A 21,037-nucleotide genomic window follows, 5' to 3' on the forward strand; every position below is an offset into this window, starting at 1 on the left:
AGATTCTTAAGTGAAGCATCCAATAAATAAAGAGAACATGATTGGATTTAAATGCTAAAGAAATTAATTCTAGTAAGTTGTCCTGAAAGTAACTGAATGGTAATTCTCAGTTTTCTTCATACACTTCCTAGTTCATGATGGTTTTCAATTTCTCTCCTTCCATTCATGAGCTCTCTGATCCCTGTAGACCAAATAAGTAACAATATCTCTGTAGTCATTCAAACTTGGTTCAGAAAATGACATCCCACCTATACTGATTTTTCTCTGAAAGAAAAATTTATTGACATTCATCGGTTGCCAGTTTAAAAAAAAGATGACCATTAACTTTTTAAAAAGAAGACCATTAGTGCTTGCTTCGGCAGCACATATACTAAAAACAAGACCATTATGCTTGCTTTGACAGCACATATACTAAAATTGGAATTATAAGGAAATTAGCATGGTCCCTGTGCAATGATTATAAATAACTCTGTGAAGTGTTCTAAATAAAAAAAGAAAACCATAGCATTTTATTGAAAGACATTGAAAATATATTGAATAACATCTATTTCTAGATTAGCAGACATTATGTTGAAATAATGTACACCATATTAAATGGTAAATTTAATGTAATTTAAATCAGAATTCCAAAGGGTCTGTGTTATTTTTTTAACTTTGTAACTTTGTTCCATTTTGCCTCCATCCCTTTTTTCCTGCTTCTCCATTTCTCCCTTTTTTCTATTTCTTGCTTTCCCCACCACCTTTCATTAAGAGTGCATTAATAGATTTCAGCTATTCATTCATTCATTCATTTGAAAGTCAGAGCCACAGAGAGAGAGGCAGAGATCTTCATTTACTGGTTCACTCCCCAAATGGCTACAATGACCAGACACTGGGCCAGGCTGAAGCTAGGAGCCAGGAGCTTTTTCCAGGTCTCCCACATAGGTAGCAGGAACCCAACTATCTGGGCCATGTTCTGCTGCTTTCCCAGGACATTAGCAGGAACCTGTATCAGAAGTGGAGCAGCCAGGGCATTAAGTAGCACACATATGGGATGCCAGCATTGCAGGCAGTGGCTTTACCCACTTTGCCACAATGCTGGCCCTCAGCTTTTAAACTCCAATAGAAATCTCAGCTATTTGTATACCCATGTAGTGTCATACACCTCAAGCAATGTAAAAATCATCACTGGTAAATTAAATAAAATTCTTACTCTTTATATTTAAAGTACAACTGCAACATAGCTTACTACTCACAATAATATTTTCTGTTTAAGAAACTATTTATGAATTAATTATGCTCTCTAAAATTTTATTTATGTTATTATCATATTTATCTTCAGATAATTTCAATCTAACTTAAGGACCAAGTGGATAAAATATTTTATGATGAAAGTTATTTGAAAATATTATTTTAATAAAATCTCCATTCATACCAAACACATGTGTCAAAACAGTTTAGTTTTCTGTTATCCTCAAGATTTTTGAGAAAAATATTTGGCATACCTACTAGATAACATATTTACAGGATAATATTGATCCAAATTTTCTGGTTTTGAAATTATTTTGCCATTTTTAATTTGCTTATGGAACTGAAGGAGGAGTAAATACATATTTTAATGGTGACAGAGCTCGATCTATTCATCAATATATGAATTTAAAAAGTATGTTTCAAGATATGAGAAAATTCATAACTCCAAAGTAATAATTTGTTTCCTTATTTCTCTTGATTTTAAGTACTCTGAAAACTCTTGTGGATCATAAATATGACACCACATTTCAACATCACTTGCACTGTAGATCATAGATTTTTTTTTTTTTTTTTTTTGACGGGCAGAGTGTACAGTGAGAGAGAGACAGAGAGAAAGGTCTTCCTTTGCCATTGGTTCACCCTCCAATGGCCGCCGCGGCCGGCGTGCTGCAGCCAGCGCACCGCGCTGATCCAATGGCAGGAGCCAGGTGCTTCTCCTGGTCTCCCATGGGGTGCAGGGCCCAAGCACTTGGACCATCCTCCATTGTACTCCCTGGCCACAGCAGAGAGCTGGCCTGGAAGAGGGGCAACAAGGACAGAATCCGGTGCCCCAACTGGGACTAGAACCCGGTGTGTCGGTGCCGCAAGGCGGAGGATTAGCCTAGTGAGCCGCGGCGCCGGCCCAGAACATAGATTTTTTAACAATTCTGCCAATAGCTTGCCAATACTGGGAACTAAATATTATTGTTTTTTTCAATTTTAATAGTCTCTGGATGAAAAATGCTGATTATTAGAAATGACATTTTTTTAACTTTTATTTAATGAATATAAATTTCCAAAGTACAGCTTATGGATTACAATGGCTTCCCCCCCATAACGTCCCTCCCACCCGCAACCCTCCCCTTTCCCACCCCCTCTCCCCTTCCATTCACATGAGGATTCATTTTCGATTCTCTTTATATACAGAAAATCAGTTTAGCATACATTAAGTAAGGATTTCAACAGTTTGCTCCCACACAGAAACATAAAGTGAAAAATACTGTTTGAGTAATAGTTATAGCATTAAATCACAATGTACAGCACACTAAGGACAGAGATCCTACATAAGGAATAAGTGCACAGTGACTCCTGTTGTTGACTTAACAAATTGACACTCCTGTTTACGGCCTCAGTAATCACCCTAGGCTCTTGTCATGAGCTGCCAAGGCTATGGAAGCCCCCTGAGTTCACTGACTCTGATCATATTTAGACAAGGCCATGGTCAAAGTGGAAGTTCTCTCCTCCCTTCAGAGAAAGGTACTTCCTTCTTTGATGACCCGTTCTTTCCACTGGGATCTCACTCACAGAGATCTTTCATTTAGGTGTTTTTTTTTTTTTTTTTTTTTTTTTTTTTTTTTTTTTTTTTTTCCCCAGAGTGTCTTGGCTTTCCATGCCTGAAATATTTTCATGGGCTTTTCAGCCAGATCCGCATGCCTTAAAGGCTGATTCTGAGGCCAGAGTGCTGTTTAGGACATCTGCCATTCTATGGTTCTGCTGTGTATCTCACTTCCCATGTTGGATCATTCTCTCCATTTTGATTCTATCAGCTAGTATTTGCAGACACTATTCTTGTTTATATGATCCCTTTGGTTCTTAGTCCTATGATTATGATCAATTGTGAACAGAAATTGATCACTGGGACTAGTGAGATGGCATTGGTACATGCCACTTTGATGGGATTGAATTGGAATCCCCTGGTATGTTTCTAACTTTACCGTTTTAGGTAAGTCAGCTTGAGCATGTCTCTTATTGCACATCTCTTCCCTCTCTTATTCCCACTCTTATATTTAACAGCGATCACTTTTCAGTTTTCTTAACTGAAAAGAAATGGCATTTTAAAAATTTTTAGGTAGAAATGTCTGTTCAATCTTCATTATCTAAAGTTATTTCAGAATCTATTTTAAAAGAGTGACATATATTCATGCAAATTGTATGTTATGCATATCATAATCATATTCCTCCTCATACATTTCCTGCCTGATTGGTGCTTCCTAATTTACATCAGAACTCATGCGTGTGTAATTCTGCGTGCATTGTTTGTGAGAGAGATTGGGGGGTGGTTTGGGAGGCAAATACAAAGAGGAAATGTTTTTTGAAAAGAATGAGGGAGGGAGAAGATGGGATACGAAAATAAAGATAGGTAAATAACTCTCAGGAAGATAAAATAACATTTTATTGTTAGATATAAGTGCTCTCTGTTTCAGTAGTTAGGAGTGAATTTAGTTTACATTCATATCCGCACTTGGCAGGAAATGACCTAAAACTGTTCTTTTGGGATACTGAGATGAGAATTGCTATTCATGTTTTCTCTGTTCTTGGCATCTACAGAACAGAGACTAAGATAGCCAATTATGCCTAACTGTGATAAATTATGTGCTTTATATTCATTCTAATGGAGAACTACTGCTTATCAGGTAATAATCCCAAACCACTAAACTAATTGTAGTTAAAATTTTGGATTAGATGTAGAATGATCCTGGATGTGAAAGGGTAGCAGTTCATCTATGATGCTATTATTACTGGACCCTTATTTACACACCTAATTAATTTTATGAAAACATATGAAATTATTACCTTAATATGGCTAACAAGGCCTGTTCCTCCTGAATGCATCTGATTTTTAATCCTAACATATATTTATTGTCACAAACTTGAAAAGTGTAAAATTCTAAATATTAAGTTGATTTTCATTAAAATTCTAGTTTAGTATTATAAATTAATTTTCTTCAATCCATACTTTCATTCCAGTTGTTACAAACATTTATGATTTTGTACCAGTATAAATTAGAATGCTTTGTTATTATTTATATTTTAAACATTTGCTTATAAATCATAATCATGTATCTCATACCAATGATATATTAATCATCAAAATACATGAAAATATAAAGGTGCATGGAATAAACTCCATTATGAGTATTGTACAGACATGCAGCAGCTCATGGAATACCACCAGTGACTTCCATAGCTGGTGGTTGGTGGGCAGGTGCTTGCCCCAGAGCTATATGAGGAGTCCACAGAAGCCCATGATCTACTGGTGATACTGTCTGGGGGAGAGCCACATGGTCCCCACTGACTCTGAGAGCAGGTGGACGAGTTGACAGATGGCAAAATGGCAGGGGGCCCACTTGGCATATCATTCCTCTTCTTGTCTCCCACCAACCACCAGATTCAGGGACCGACTAACTCTCTCATTGGACAGAGAGGCTCATGGGGCAAAGAGTGGATCCCCTGAAGCCTGGCCCACCCAGAAACCCATAAAGACATAAGGTATAGCTGAGTCTTAGGGTGATTACTAAGTGCAACTCCAGAAGCTTAGAATTCCCTGAGTGGAGGGCTCAAGGCTAACACTACAAACTGCACAGATTCTTTGTGTGGTTCGCACATCTGAGTGAGTGGGGGTGGTGGTGCAGGTGCAGAGAGGCTCACCTTGGCACAGAGGAGGTAGAGGTGATCATCCCCTTTACCCTACCAACTACAGAAGAGAGCTGTCATGCAAAACATGGATGTTTACCTGGATTTTTTTCTCTACCCACAAATGCAGGCCAAAATTCTCTGGCCCTACCCAGCACACACTCTCTGGATATCCACAGGAGGTGCAGGCAGCCTACTATACACAGATTCATGTTCCAAAAACAACCCACTTAAGAGGTGGGCCAAGGACCTCAATAGACATTTTTCAAAAGAGGAAATCCAAATGGCCAACAGACACATGAAAAAATGTTCAAGATCACTAGCAATCAGAGAAATGCAAATCAAAACCACAATGAGGTTTCACCTCACCCCATTTAGAATGGCTCACATTCAGAAATTTACCAAAAATAGATGCTGGAGAGGATGTGGAGAAAAAGGGACACTAACCCACTGTTGGTGGGAATGCAAACTGGTTAATCCACTATGGAAGTCAGTCTGGAGATTCCTCAGAAACCTGAATATAACCCTACCATACAACACAGCCATACCACTCCTTTGAATTTACCCAAAGGAAATTAAATTGGCAAACAAAAAAGATCGAAGTCGGTGAACCCAAAAGGCTTCCATAGCCTTGGCAACTCATGACTAGAGCCTAGGGAGATTACTGATGCCATAAACAAGAGTTTCAAATTGTTAAGTCAACTACAGGAGTCACTGTGTACTTACTTCTCATGAGGGATCTGTCCTTAATGTGTTATCCAATGTGAAGTAATGCTATAACTAGTACTGAAACAGTATTTTACACTTTGTTTTTCTGTGTGGGTGCAAACTGATGAAATCTTTACTTAATATATACTGAATTGATCTTCTGTATATAAAGATAATTGAAAATGAATCTTGATGTGAATGGAATGGGAGAGGGAGCGGGAGATGGGAGGGGTGTGAGTGGGAGGGAAATTATTGGTGGGGGGGAAGCCATTGTAATCCATAAACTGTACTTTGGAAATTTATATTTACTAAATAAAAAAATAAAAATAAAAAAATAAAAATTATCTCAGAGGAGCTATTAATAAATGTTTCTCCAGATGTGTATACAATAAGTATAGATATATGAGAAACATGAAAAAGAAGGACATATGACTCCCCAAAAGGAACAAATGATATTTCAATATTATACTGTGAAGATGAGGGAATTGAAGAAATGAATGAAAAGGAATTCAAAAGAGTGATTTTTGAGATTTCTCAAAAACACATAGAAGTGATTACACAAGTTAAAGAAATCTGTGAACAATAAGGCTGAGAACTGCACAAGGAAATAGAAGCATTAGGAAAAATTGAATGGAAAAATTAGAAACTAAGAATTCAGGATGTCAAATAAAAAATACAGTGGAGCCTTCCTGCACTAGCTGGCAAGAGGTCCATAAGGCATTATTCTTAATTCACAGTGTAACTTAAAGGGAAGTCATCACAACTTAAAGGGAAGCTGTTCTGCAAAGGAGGAGGGGCATGACATCAAATTCCTTGCAACAGGAACCCACTTAAGTGGCACCAACGTTGACTTCCAAATGGGACAGTACATCTACAGAAGGAAGGGTGATGCATCTACATCATAAATCTGAAGGGGACCTGGGAGAAACTTCTCTTGGCGGCTCGTGCCATCGTTGCCATTGAAAACCCTGCTGAAGTCTTTGCGATATCCTCCAGGAATGCTGTCCAGAGAGCTGTGCTGAAGTTTGCTGCTGCCACTTGAGCTACTCCCTTTGCTGGCTGCTTCACACCTCGAACCTTCACTAACTAGATCCAGGCAGCTTCTGGAAGCCATGTCTTTTGGTGGTTACTGATCCCAGGGATGGCCACCAGCCTCTCACAGACCCATCTTACATGGACCTGCATACCATTGCTTTGTGCTATGTGGACATTGCTATCCATGACACAAGGGAGCCCACCCAGTGGGTCTGGTGTGGTGGTGGGTGCTGGCAAAGGAGGTTCTGTGTGGTATCATTTGCTCTGAACACTCATGAGAGGTCATGCCTGATCTCTACTTCTATAGAGATACTGAAGATATTGAGAAAGAAGAGTAGGCTGCAAAAGCTGTGACCCAGGAGGAATTTTAGGGCAAATGGACTGCCCCAGCTCCTGAGTTTCCTGCTACTCAGTCTGAGGTTGCAGACTGGGCTGAAGGCAAGCAAGTGCTGTCTGTGCCTATTCAGCAGTTCCCTACTGAAGACTGCAGTGCTCAGCCCACCACTGAAGACTAGTCTGCAGCTCCCACTGTTCAAGTCACAGAATGGATAGGAACAACCACTGAGTGATCTTAAGCTGCTCTCCACAGTCTCTGAAGCACAATTGTTTATAGTCCTTGTCTCTTGTTTAGGAACAGTGTTTTCTTTTTTGTTCTTTTTCATATTATTTGTTGAAGTCTTTACTTAGCATAGGTCTAACCTTATGAAATTAAGTAAACTGAAAATAGATCTTTGTAGAAATTAAGAGTGGGAACAGGAGAGGGAAGAGGGAGAAGTGTTGGAGCTTGGGCAGGAGGGAGGGTAGGGTGGAAAGTATCATCATGTTCCTAAATATGTATATATGAAATCCATGAAAAGTGTATAACCTAAATTATAAAAAATGGAAATGAGGTTGACAGAAAATAAACACCAGCTTCTAAATGAAAAATTATATATAGCCAACAGCCTAAAGATGAGACTCAGTGAGGCAGAAGAAAAAATATATCATCTGGAAGACAAAGCTTTTGAAATAGACCAAAATAAATAAGAAAAATCAAAAATAGTATTCAGGATCCATGGGATAACATCAGATGACAAAATATATCTGTTTTAGACATTCCTGAATGAGTAAAAAAGCAGAATGACTTAGAAAAATTATTCAGTGAAAAAATATCAGAAAATTTATCTATTTTGGACAAAAATAATGGAGTATCTTTGTATATCCAAGTACAGAAAGCACATAGTAGCCCAAATAGACATGATCAGAAAAGATCATCACTGCAACACATTATATTCAGACTTTCAAAAATAAAACAGAAAGAAAAGATCCTAAAATGTGCGAGTGAACTGCAAGATTACCTTAAAAGATCTCCAATTAGATTGACACCAGATTTCTCAACAGAAACCTTACAGATTGAGATAAAGGAAAGATAAAGTCCAAGTCCACAAAGAAAAAAAGAATCAGCCCAGAATACTGTACCCAGCAAAGCTCTTATTTATAAGTGAAGGTGAAATAAAGACCTTCCAAAACAAACAAAAAATTGAAAGAATTTGTTACCACCAGGACAGCCTTACGAATGATACTTAGTGATGTACTACATACTGAAACAGAGGATAACTAGCATCATGAAAGAATGTAAAGTCAGAAAACCTCCTAATAATAAAACAAAGCAGATCCAAAATAAATGATAGGAATATATATATATATATATATATATATATATATATATATATAAAATTGCAAGACCAAGTCATTAGATATAAATGATAACTTTTAATATAAATGGACTAAATTAAGCAGTCAAAAGATACAGACTGGCTGAATGGATTAAATTTAAGAGTCATCTATATGCTGCCTACAAGAAATACACCTCACCAACAAAGATACAAACAGACTAAAAATGAAAGAGTGGAAAAAGAAAATCATTATATAATGATGAAGGGATCACCTCAACAAGAAGATGTGAATATAGTAAATGTATATGCCCCTAATGCTAAAAGGTAAGGGATATAAAGCAAGATGTATATACATTTCAGTATAGTCATAAAGAGGGATTTCAACACACCATTTTCATCAATGGACAGATCAACTAGGCAAAAAATCAACAAAGAAACTAAAGAGTTAATCTTACACTATTGACCAAATTGATATAATGGATATTTACAGAACATTTCTTCCCACAGCCATGGAATACACTTTCTTTTCATTGAGGTATGGAACATTCTCTATGATAGACCATATTGTAGGCCAAAAAGAAAGTGTCAAAAGATTCAAAAACACTAAAATCATACCTATATCTTTTCTGACTACACTGCGATAAGCTGAAAATTAACAACCTAAGAAACTATAAAAAATATGCAAACACATGGAAACTGAAAAACATGCTCTTGCATGAACAATGAGTCAAAGAATAAATCAAAAGGAAAATTTAATATTCCTTAAAGCAAAGGAAGATGATAAGACAATATATCAAAACTTATGGGATATAGCAAAAGTAGGGCTAAGAGGAAAGTTTATAGCAATTGGTGCCTATATCAAGAAATTGGGAAGATATCAGATAAATGATCTAACATTGCAACTCAAGGACCTAGAAAAACATTAACAAATCTAACCAAAAATTATTTGGAGGACAGAAATAATGAAAATCAGAGAAAAAATAAACAGGATTGAAACCAAAAAACCCATACAAAAGATCAGTGAAATGAAGAGCTGGCTTTTTGAAAAAATAAACAAAATTAATACACCATTGTCCTAACCCAAAAGGGGGGGGGGTGGATAACCCAAATTAATCTAATCAAAGATGAAAAAGGGATTATACAATGTATGTCGCTGAAATAAAAAGAATCATTAGTAATTATAACATACAACTTTTTGACAATAAATTGGAAAATCTAGAAGAAATGGAAAAATTTCTGGGTGCAAACAATTTACAAAATAGTGATATGAAGATGTTGAAAATCTATGTAGACTAGCCAGCACTGAGCTCACTAGGCTAATCCTCCATCTGTGGCGCCGGCACACTGGGTTCTAGTCCCGGTTGCGGCGCCGGATTCTGTCCCAGTTGCCCCTCTTCCAGGCCAGCTCTCTGCTGTGGCCAGGGAGTGCAGTGGAGGATGGCCCAAGTGATTGGGCCCTGCACCCGCATGGGAGACCAGAAGAAGCACCTGGCTCCTGACTTCGGATCAGAGCGATGCGCCGGCTGCAGCACGCTGGCTGTGGCGGCCATTGGAGGGTGAATCAATGGCAAAGGAAGACCTTTCTCTCTGTCTCTATCTCTCTCACTGTCCACTCTGCCTGTCAAAAAAAAAAAAAAAACACGTAAAAAAGAAAATCTATGTAGACTGACAACCAAGGCAGAGTTTAATTTGTAATAAAGATCCTCCAACAAAGAAAAGCACAGGACTGGATGACTTCACTGGTAAATTCTACTAGACTTTTGAAGAATAAATAATCCCAATTCTTCTTAATCTATTCAAAATAACTGAAACAGAAGAATTCTCCCAAACTCCTTCCATGAGGCCAGCATCACCAATTTCAAAAAACAGGAAAAAACACAAGAAAGAGAACTATAGACCAATATACCTGATGAACATTAATGCTAAAATTCTCAACAAGATACTAGTTAATAAAATCCAACACACTTCAAAAAGTTCATCCACTCTGACCAAGTGGGATTTATCCCTGGTCTGCAGGAATGTTGCAACATATGCAAATCAAAAAATGTGATATATCACATTAACAAATTGAAGAATAAAACTATATGATTTTATCAATACATGCAGAGAAAGCATTTGATAAAATACAACATCTATTCATGATGAAAACGTTAAGCAAATTGGGTATAGAAGAACATTCCTTGGGGGCCAGCACTGTGGTGCAGTGGGTTAAAGCCCAGGCCTGCAGCACTATCAGCCCATACAGGTGCCAGTTTGAGTCCTGGCTGCTCGTTTTCCTATCTAGCTCCCTGGTAATACACCTGGGAAATCAGCAGAGGATGGCCCAAGTCCATGGGCTCCTGCACCCATGTGGGAGACCTGGAAGAAGCTTCTGGTTCCTGGCTTCAGATCAGCTTAGCTCCAGCCATTGTGACCTTTTAGAAAGTGAACCTGCAAATGGAAGACCTCTCTCTCCCTCTCTCTTTGCATGTGTGTGTATGTGTGTGTGTGTGCATGTGTGTATCTTTGTCTCTACCTCTCTCTCTGTAATTCTTTCAAAATAAATAAAATAAATCTTTTTTTTTTAAAAGAAGGAACATTTCTAAACACAATCATGGTAATTTATGACAAACCCATAGCCAGCATCATATTGAACGGGGAAAAGCTGGAAGCATTCTCCCTAAGATCAGGAAGCACACAGGTATGCACACTTTCACCACTGCTATTCAATATAGTTCTGGAAGTTTTAGCCAGAGCCATTAGGCAAGAACAATAAATCAAAGGGATATAAATGGGAAAGGAGGAAGGTAAATTATCCCTGTTTGCAGATTTCAACATTCTATATATATAGAAGAACCAATAAACTCTACTAAGGGATTATTGGAACTCATAAGAAGTTTGGCAATGTTGCAGATTACGAAATCAACACACAAAAATCAATAACATTTGTATTCAGAATAATGCTATGGCTGAGAAAGATCTTTGAAGATCAATACCATTCCCAATAGCTCCAAAAATTTTAAATAACTTAGGATAAATTTAACCAAGGATATGAGAAATCTCTACAATGAAAATTACAAAACATTAAGGAAAGAAATAGAAGACACCAAATAATGAAAAAATCTTCCATGTTTGTAGAAGAATTCCATGGAAGAATCAATTGCATCAAAATGTCCATATTACTGAATACAATTTACAGATTCAAAGTAATTCCAATGGAAATACCAAGAACATTCTTTTGAGTTCTATATAAAATGAATCTAAAATTCATATGGAAATTCCAGAGACCCTGAATAATAAAGTGATCTTAATCAACAAAAGCAAGCTAGAGATGTCAAAATATTAGATTTAAGACATACTGCAGTGCAGTTATAATCAAAACAGGCTGGTATTGGCACAAAAATAGACATGCTGACCAATGGAACAGAACAGAAATCCCAGAAGTCAATCCACACATATACAAACAACTAACCTTTGACAAAGGAACTAAAATCAAACCCTGGAGAAAGAACAGTCTCTTCTTTAAATGGTTATGGGGAAGTTGGATCTCTGTGCAAAAGTATGAAACAAGACCCCTACCTTAACCTATACAAAAATCAACCCACAATAGATCAAGGATCTAAATTCACAACTGATACCATAGAATTACCAGTGTAAAACTTTGGGGAAAACTCTGCAAGGCACTGACATAGGCAAAGACTTCTTGGATAAGACCCCAGAAGCACAGGCAATAAAGCACAAATAGACAAATGTGCTTACAACAAGCTAAGAAGCCTAAACATAGCAAAGGAAACATTCAACAAGTGAAGAGGCAACTGACAGAAAGGAAAAAAATATTTGCAAACTATGCTTATAAAGGATTAATATCCCGGATATATCACAATGGCCTTTCTACATTTTACTTGCTGAACATTATGGATAAGTGGTAAATTAAAGTTGTAATTTAAAAGTAATTTGAAATTATGTTATTGCAAAAATTAAAGGAAAGATGAAGGAAATATAGAGGGGGAGAGAGAAGGATATGTGGTTATTTTCTTTGAATTGTATATGTGAAATACACGAAATCTGTTTCTTTATATTATAAAAATTAAAAAAGAAAATTAGAGAATATAGCTTCCATTCACCAGTCACCTATTTATAACTAAATGAAATGAATAGTTCTTTTCTGAAACAGCAGAAGGCAAACAGTGAATTCATTAAACAATAATGTTACATTTCAAACAACTACTATGACATCTTAATTCAAAAATATAATGCAAGGGGAATGGACATTTGGCCTAGTGATTAGGACGTGATTGGAACACTGTGGCTTTTGTCAGAATGCCTGGTTTCAGTGCCTGGTTCCCAGTTCCAAACTCCTGGTGCTGTTGACCCTTGTGAGTGGCGATAATGCCTTGGGTAGTAGAAGATGGCCCAAGTGGTTGGGCCCCTGCACCAGCATGAGAGCCCAGGAAGAAGCACCTGGCTCCTGGCTTTGGATCAGTGCAGCTCTGGCCATTGCGGCCATTTGGGGAGTAACCCAATGGAAGGAAGACCTTTTTCTTTGACTCTCCCTCTTATTGTCTGTAACTCTACCTCTCAAATAAACAAATATTTTTTAAAAAGTGTCTTTTGGGGCCGGTGCTGTGGCATAGTGGGCTAAGCCCCAACCTGTGGCACAGGCATCCCTTGTAGGCACTGGTTTTTGTCCCAGATACTCTTCTTCCAATCCAGCTCTTTATTAGAGCCTGGAAAAGCAGTGGAAGATGGCCCAAGTGTTTGGGCCCCTGCATCTGCATGGGACATCTGGAGGAAGCTCCTGGCTCATGCCTACTTATCACCCCAGCTCTGACCATTGCAGCCATTTGGGGAGTGAACCAGCGAATAGAAGATCTCTCCACTCCTCTGTAACTCTCCCTTCAAATAAATAAATGAAATCTGAAAAGACAAGTAAAATAAAAAATATTTTATATGGCAGAGTTGATGGTGATTATTAATGCTCTAATTCTAAAAGTATTCTAATCATGAAAACTTGGATATCAAAAATTTATCAGTTATACATAGGAAGAGGGTTTTCAGATTCAAATAAGCAAATGAAAATGGCCTATTTGAACACTTAGAATACAAGAAATTATATATACATACATACATAGTGTAAAGCTTTCCATGTGACAACAAAGGAAAGAGAGAAAATTAGGTCAGGATTTTATTCTGTGAATATTTGGTAGTCTCCCAATTGGTTCTTTCAGTGGATCATAAAAAAATAATGTTACATTTTGAACGATGTGATTATGAAGATTAACATAAAAGGAAGGAAATAATTAAAATAAACGATGCAATTGATATTGTAAATGTCTTATTTTCTTCCTATTTGAATATGGAAATCTTCCCTTAGAATAAAAAGTCTAAAATTAGCATTAAAAACTAAAGATCCATTGTGGAGATTATCTTCTACTGATTGCCCTCATTTAAAATTAAATTTATTCAATTTAAATTACTTCAATATTTGGCTATACTGGATTAAAGAAACTAAATAAAACAGTCCAACCTAAAACTAAAAGCCATATGGTAAATCTGGCAATTATCGAAAATTTACAGTCCAAGTCTATGATATGATCCATAACTCAGCATATTTGGTCTATATGTATTCCAAAATATCATAACTATGCCAAAAGTTTTATCAGCTAAATTATACTGGCTGTCATCAAGAAAACTTCATTATGACCCGAAACTGGAAATTTGATGTTTATTCCACGTGCATGTGGCAGTAAAATTGTCTTGAAATTGAAAAATGATTTGTGTACAAGGTTTAAATATAGTTAATCTTGGCTTAGCCTCACAATAGTTATTCTTCCTTAGTGTTAATTTGTATGCATTCTTTTCCTAGCTTACATGATGTCATTTTGGGGCCGCTGTTGTGGTACAGTGGGTTAAGATGTTGTTTGGGATGACAGCCTACTATATTACAGTGTTGAGATACAGTTCCGTCTTTGCTTTTAAACCAGTTCCCTTTTAATGCAAATGGGAGGCAGCATTGAAGACCAAGTACTTTTGTTCCTGCCACCCACATGGAGAACACAGTGCAGTTTCTAGGTTTCTGGCTTTGACCTGGCTCAGTTTCAGGTGTTGCAGACATTTTGGGAATGAACGAGTGGGTGAAAAAACCTCTTTCTCTTCCAGTGTCCCTCCATTCCTCCTTCACTCTGCTTTTCTAACTACTCAATCAATAAAACTTAAAAAAAAAAAAAGTTTCTATCGATTTTCAAACTAAAGGTCTGTCTCTTCTCTGGTCATGTGTAAGAATCATACATGATTCTTGATTGTCTCTATTTATTTGTTTTACATATTTAATTTATTTATTTGAAAGAAAGAGTTACAGAGAGAGACCTTCCAGCCACTGGTTCACTCTTGATGGCCAGGGGTGGACCAGACTGAGCCAGAAGTATATGTGTCGCCCATGTGGGTTCAGGGCCCAAGCATTTGGGCCATACTCTGCTGCATTCCAGGCACATTATCAGGGAGTGGGATGAGAAGTGAAGCAGCCATTGGCACCTTTCTGGGATGCTGGCATCACAGGTGGTAGGTTATTACAGCACATTACAACACTGGTCCTGACTCTATTTATTAACAATATTGGCCTGAAAAGAAGTCTGGGCTCAGCCTATTGCCCATTGTTCATCCCATAGGATGCCTACTGATTCCTTCTTGGTTATTCCTTTATGTTTCAAATAGTTCTTTCTCCAAATGCAGCCACTATGCAACCATAAAATAATTGAGGTCAAATTAAATCATATATTCTAGAAGAATTATTGAAGGCATGCCATAGGTAGATAACTACTATAAAGTAATAAATGTACAAATTACCACTAAAAACACTTGAAAACTTCTCATATTAAAACAAGGTCTCATGTGAGTTTCTATGAGATTTTTAGTGGGCCTAGCCTAAATGTAAAAATATTCATTAAGATTCCCTAATTGTTAGTGTGCTTAACTTTGAAAATTAGGTAGCATTTTTTTATTTTTTATGTAGCCTTACATATTTACTTTCATGTATTTAAAATATTCAATTAAAAATTCTTTGTGTCTCAAAAGCAGTTGTATACGTACATGGGGAAGGTTTGACATGGCAAGTGATTAGGTGTAAACCGTCAATTAATCATCATAGAGGATAATTGTCTTGTTATTATACAAAGCATCAGAGCACCTAGGAACAACAATTGATGTTTTAAATTCTGATCATGAATTCTACTTACCATACATAATGAAAATTAGATTCACTTTTTAAATTTCTTTTTAAAGATTTTTTTCATTTGAAAGTCAGAATTACAAAGAGAAAGAGAGAGAGAGAGAGAGAGAGAGAAAGACAGACAGAGAGAGAGAGAGAAACTTCCATCTGCTGGTTCACTTCCCAAATGGCTGCATGGCCAGGCTGAAGTCAGGAGTCAGGAGCCAGGAGTTTTTTCTAGGTCTCCCACATGGGTGCATGGACAAGCTATTGGGCCATTTTCTCTTGCTTTCTCAGACACATTAGCAGGGAGCTTTACGGGAAGTGGAGCATCTGGGACTTGAACTGCCACCTATTTGAGATGCCAGCACTATAGATGGCAGCTTACTTGCTGAGCCACTGTACTGGCCCCAGGCATTCACTTTCTTAAAAACTGAATGCAAGGTTAGAATCTATGTCTACTAGGTCCACCCACACTCCTGGAGTTCATTGTATGAATCAACAGAGTCTGAGAATAGTAAATGGTTCATGTCACTTAAAAAATTCCAGTAAAAAAGATATATAGCTTCCAATTTATTAACCTGATTATTTTCTGACCCTATGCTATAGAAGTATAATCAAAACCCAAAATAAGCACACAGGGAGATTGAATTTGTTAGCTAGCAAGCTAAGAGACAGCAGTATCTCTGTTAGCAAGTCTCCTTGAATGTGGATTGTTGGCATTAGTGGTAGGGCAAAATGGAAGTACCATCCAAGTAATAGAAATATATACTTCAGATTGGTTATTGAAGGGAACTGACAAGTATCTCTTGGTAATGGTCATCATTTCAGTGTAAATTCATTGTGAGGACATTAAGTTAACTTAGTTCTCAATAAGGTCTAATATGAGTTGCCTAAATGTCAAGTGGGCTTATGGTCATGCTATAATCAAACCCTATGTGCACATGTAAGATGTGAGCAAAGATTACTTTTACCAAGACAAATCACAGATTTAAAGGAGGTTAGCACTATGAGTAAACTTAATTTATTCTAATGCTTCACTTTACAGATAAAGATATAGAAGTTAATGATAGCAAGTGGTACGTACAGTGCTATTCAACTGTCACAAGGCAGAGCTTGAACTCAGACTGTATGTTCTTCTGACAAGCTCTGTGGCCACAGCATTGCAACAGAAACAGAAACTATATCCATGCCCTGGAGAAACTGTAGTTAATGCATGAGATTACTTCACACATCATATGACTGAAGTTATACCAGTGCAAAGGGCAGCTAACAACTTGAAGGAGTGATGGCATTTTACAGAGCAATGTGGAACAAGAGGGCCATAGTGTTAATATATGCTAGGGGGTGATGAATGGAGAGAATGGGTTTCAGTTACACCTCCACAAACTCATTGGCATCTAAAAACTTACAGTCCTGGAGAAGCTTCCAGAGTTACTATGCCATGCAGAGATGGGAGGCAATTAAACAGAAGTCAGCCTGAAATGACTACAGGATAGTAGAATACTGGAAAGGTTTCAAGGCAATTAAGATTCTGTGACCTGTTCATGTATAATGTCTCTGCCACCAAAGCATCATTCAATCACTGTATTTTACATCTCTGCATAATGAAAACACCTGCACCTGCACAGGTTTTGATTTAGCTCGCAAACACAGCACTTCTTTGTTGTGATTGGAATTTTATTTTCTATAATAGGTCATTTCCTCCCACTTTTGTAATAGCCAACCTCCTGGATTCATTACAAGAGTAACTGCTTAAAGGAATTTCCGTCGTGAAAACATCAAACAAAATTCAACTACACTTCTAACTTTAAAAAACTTATCCTTCTTTAGTTAGCATTCAACAAATAGTTGTTGAATGGCTAGCCATCTGCAGGCACTAGAGTTTCAATAGCCACGAGGAAAGCTTGGTGGGCAAGGTATAGATGTAATAAATATTACAAAATTAAAATGGAGGCCTTTTCTGTAGAGATCTATGCAAATACTGATAAAGAGTTACAAAAAGGAAATACTTTAAACATGCATTATCATGTGATCAAAACAGAATTGTGCAATAGATTGAGAAAATGTTAGTGCAGATGGCAAGAAGTTTAGAACATAGACCAAATAAGATGTGGAAAGTGGCAGGAGTTAAAATAGTCAGGGAACAGACATTTTGTCTAACACTAAGCTGTCATTAGAGGCACTCATATGCCATATTAGAGTGCTTTGGTTTGAGTCCTGTGTCTGGCTCTTGATTCCAGCTTCCTATTAATGCAAACCATGGCAAGCAGCAGTGATGACTCAAGTGATTGGATTCTTGAGAGACTTACTCTGAGTTTTTGGCTCCTGGCTTCAACCTGGTCCATCTTAGCTGTTGCTGGCAAGTGGGGTGTGAATCAGTACATGGTAAAGTTTCTCTCTCCTCTCTCTCTCTCTCTCTCTCTCTCTCTCTCTCTCACTGTCTCTGTCTCTCAAATAAATAAATCAATAAATATATTTTAACAATTAGTCCAGAATATCTCAACCTTGGCGCTATAAGAATTCTTCAAAATGTCATAAAGAATATGTATTATGAAGTAACCTAAAAGCTATGGATGGATTTAAAAACTTTTTTACGCCAATAATCATCTTTAAATCATTTTTCTTGAATAATTTTTAAAGTTGATTTGTTTATTTGAAAGGCAGAACAACAGAAGGAGAGAGAAGGATCTTTCATCTGATGCTTCATTCTCCCAAATGCCAGTGATAACTAAGGCTAGGCCACACCAAAATCAGGAGCCAAGGAAATTCATCAGAGTCTCCCACATGGGTTGCACGAACCCATGAACTTGAGCTTTCATTTGCTGACTCCCTTGGTATGCATTAGCAGGGAGGTTTAACTGAAGTTGAGTCAGGACTGGATCCCAGGCCCTCTGATGTAGAATACTGGCTTCACAAGCAGTGGTTAAAGTGACTGCAAAACAATGTCAACCATTTCTTTGAACAACTTTGAGTCACCTCATATTGGTATTTTGAACCTGATTGTTTTTGCTGTTGTTCTGTGCATTGTAGGGCATTTATCAGTATCCCCAATGTTCAACCACACTAGATAGCCATAGGAGATACTCACTACAACCACTTTAGTCAGGACAATAGCAATGTTGTAAAACATTCCCTTGTTGGTAGAATCACCCTAGGTTCAAAAACAATTGGTGCAAACTGGATTATCAAGAGCCAGTAAAGCCATGCAAAAGAGTTTGAGTATTATCTATACCAAGTAATTGGGAGGCAAAGATGTCAGAAACTCCATTGCCTTTAGGGCACAAATACATGTACCATTTGACATTTTATAAAATTTTATGAATTGTGTATGTTTTCCAAGTATGCAGTTTTGGTGAGAGAAGCTTTAGCTTCACCCATTTATTTCTAAGGTGGTACAAATTTCTAAGCTCATGTGAAGCAATAGAAATAGTGAAGTTGTTGAATGTTTCTCATGTGTGTAGCACTCACAGATAAAACAGAATAAATAACAGCTTGCTTTCAAGACAGTGGAAGTAATATCATCAACAAGATGTGAATTCGGCTGCATCTCAGTGGGCACTATCTGGCAGAGTAAAAGACCCCAAGAACAATGTTGTCTAGCTCTTCTGCAATTAATTGAGTGATCACATTTTGTAAGGCAATTTATCCTTTCACTCTGAATATGCATAAACTTGAATGAAAATGACACTTTATAGTGTTGATTTTGATAAACTGTTCCAAAGGAAAAAATATAGTAACATGGATAATAAAGCTTAGTCAAATGAATGATCCACTGGCAATCTTGGAGATATGTTTTAACAAAGACAGCAAAGAGAGCACACGCTACCATTTGATGCTCAAATTGTGCAGTCAATCCTGGTTTTTTTGTTTACTTTAATTTTTGTTCTCTGTCTGTCTTTCTCTGTCTCTTTTATTCTAATATCCCCACATTTGGCAATAACAATGTTCTTACAGTGAATGCATCCTTTAGCATTATGATTGTCACTGTTGCTAGCAAAATATTACTCGGTGTTAATCACAGACTGTTGTTACATGAAATCCTAAAGCTTGATCCAATGCTAATATGCTAATTGTGGGGAAAACATTTGCATTTTCAATATGGAAACAATGGTGGCATTTATTGATTCTTTTGAAATGTTTTTCTTCTTGGGGAGATTAACTATGGAATGACTTGAGAAAGACATTTATCTACAATAAAGTTTTTTTAGATAATACTTTAAAACCTCATCTCTTGACAAATCCGGGATGTTTATACTTAATTTTTTAGTCCCTGAGGTAATGAATTAATAAAAAAGTATTATTAGAATTAATTTTCTTCATAAAAATAGTAATACATGTACAACCTAAAATTTGAAATAGCAAATAAAGACAAAAGCAAAAAGTATTAGTATCATATCTCTCCTATTCTTAATTATTTTCCCCAAGAAGTATTGATGATATTTTGTGTATCTTTCCAGAAGGTTTTATGTGCATAGAGGGGATTATTCTATGTAGAACTGCTGTATACCTTGTGTTTTTAAATTTTATTTAAGTTACATAAGTTTCATGTATTGCCCATAGAAAGACTTAGGAACATAGTGATACTTCTCTCCCTCCCGTCCATACTCCAATCTTTCATCCTCCTCCCTCTCCCATTTCCACTTTTAATTTTTACAGGGATCAATTTTCCATTTACTTAATGATCGTAAAGTTAAGCCTACACAAGTAAAAGAGTTCAACAAATAGTATAAAGAAAGAATTAAAAAAAAAAAAGTTCCTCGAGAGATGAGACAAGAGCTATTAACAATCATCAAATATCAAAATGTCCATTTTACTCCAATACATTACTCTTTAGATACTCTTATTAGTTAACCTTGATCAGAAAAAAATGTATGAGATCTATCTTTTTAGGACTAGCTTATTTCATTAAGTATACCAAATATAATGGTTTCCAGTTGCATCCATTTTGTTGCAAAAGACAGCATTTCATTTTTTTTATAGCTGAGTAGTACTCCATAGTGTATATACCATAATTTCTTTCTTCAGTCTTCAGTTGATGGCTATCTGGGTGGTTCCATGTCTTAGCTATTGTAGATTGAACTGCAATGAACATGGGGGTACAGATAACTCTTTCATATGCTGATTTCTTTTGGTTTGGGTAACTCCCAAGAGTGGCATGGCTGGATTATATGGTAAGTCTATATTCAGATTTCTGAGGTATCTCTATACTCCTCCACAGAAGCTGGGCCAGTTTACAATCCCGCCAACAACTGATTAGGGTACCATTTTCCCCTCATCTTTTCCAGAACTTGTTTGTTGATTTTTGTATGAAAGCCATTCTAACTAGGGTGATATGAAACCTCATTGTGGTTTTGATTTACCTTTCCCTGATGGTTAGTGATGCTGAGCATTTTTTCAAGTGTCTGTTGGCCATTTAAATTACCCCCTTTTTTTAAAAGGCATATGATGCAGAGTTCTCCATGGTGGAATTCATGTATCTAATGTATTCTTCCTAGTGACCCCATAGCCTGCATTTTGTTGAATATATTTTATTGAATGCACGTGATACTTA

At 36.9% G+C, this 21,037-nt stretch overlaps 1 protein-coding gene and 1 pseudogene across 6 annotated transcripts in view; one reads left to right on the plus strand and one right to left on the minus strand.

Annotated features, from left to right (window-relative positions):
• Positions 1–21,037, minus strand: part of NKAIN2 (sodium/potassium transporting ATPase interacting 2) — a 1,172,348-nt gene that overhangs the window by 408,969 nt on the left and 742,342 nt on the right. The window lies entirely within an intron of this gene.
• Positions 392–491, plus strand: LOC127493333 (U6 spliceosomal RNA; annotated as a pseudogene).

This window comes from Oryctolagus cuniculus, chromosome 5 (genome assembly GCF_964237555.1).
Source record: "Oryctolagus cuniculus chromosome 5, mOryCun1.1, whole genome shotgun sequence".
In the NCBI taxonomy this organism is placed as follows: domain Eukaryota; kingdom Metazoa; phylum Chordata; class Mammalia; order Lagomorpha; family Leporidae; genus Oryctolagus; species Oryctolagus cuniculus.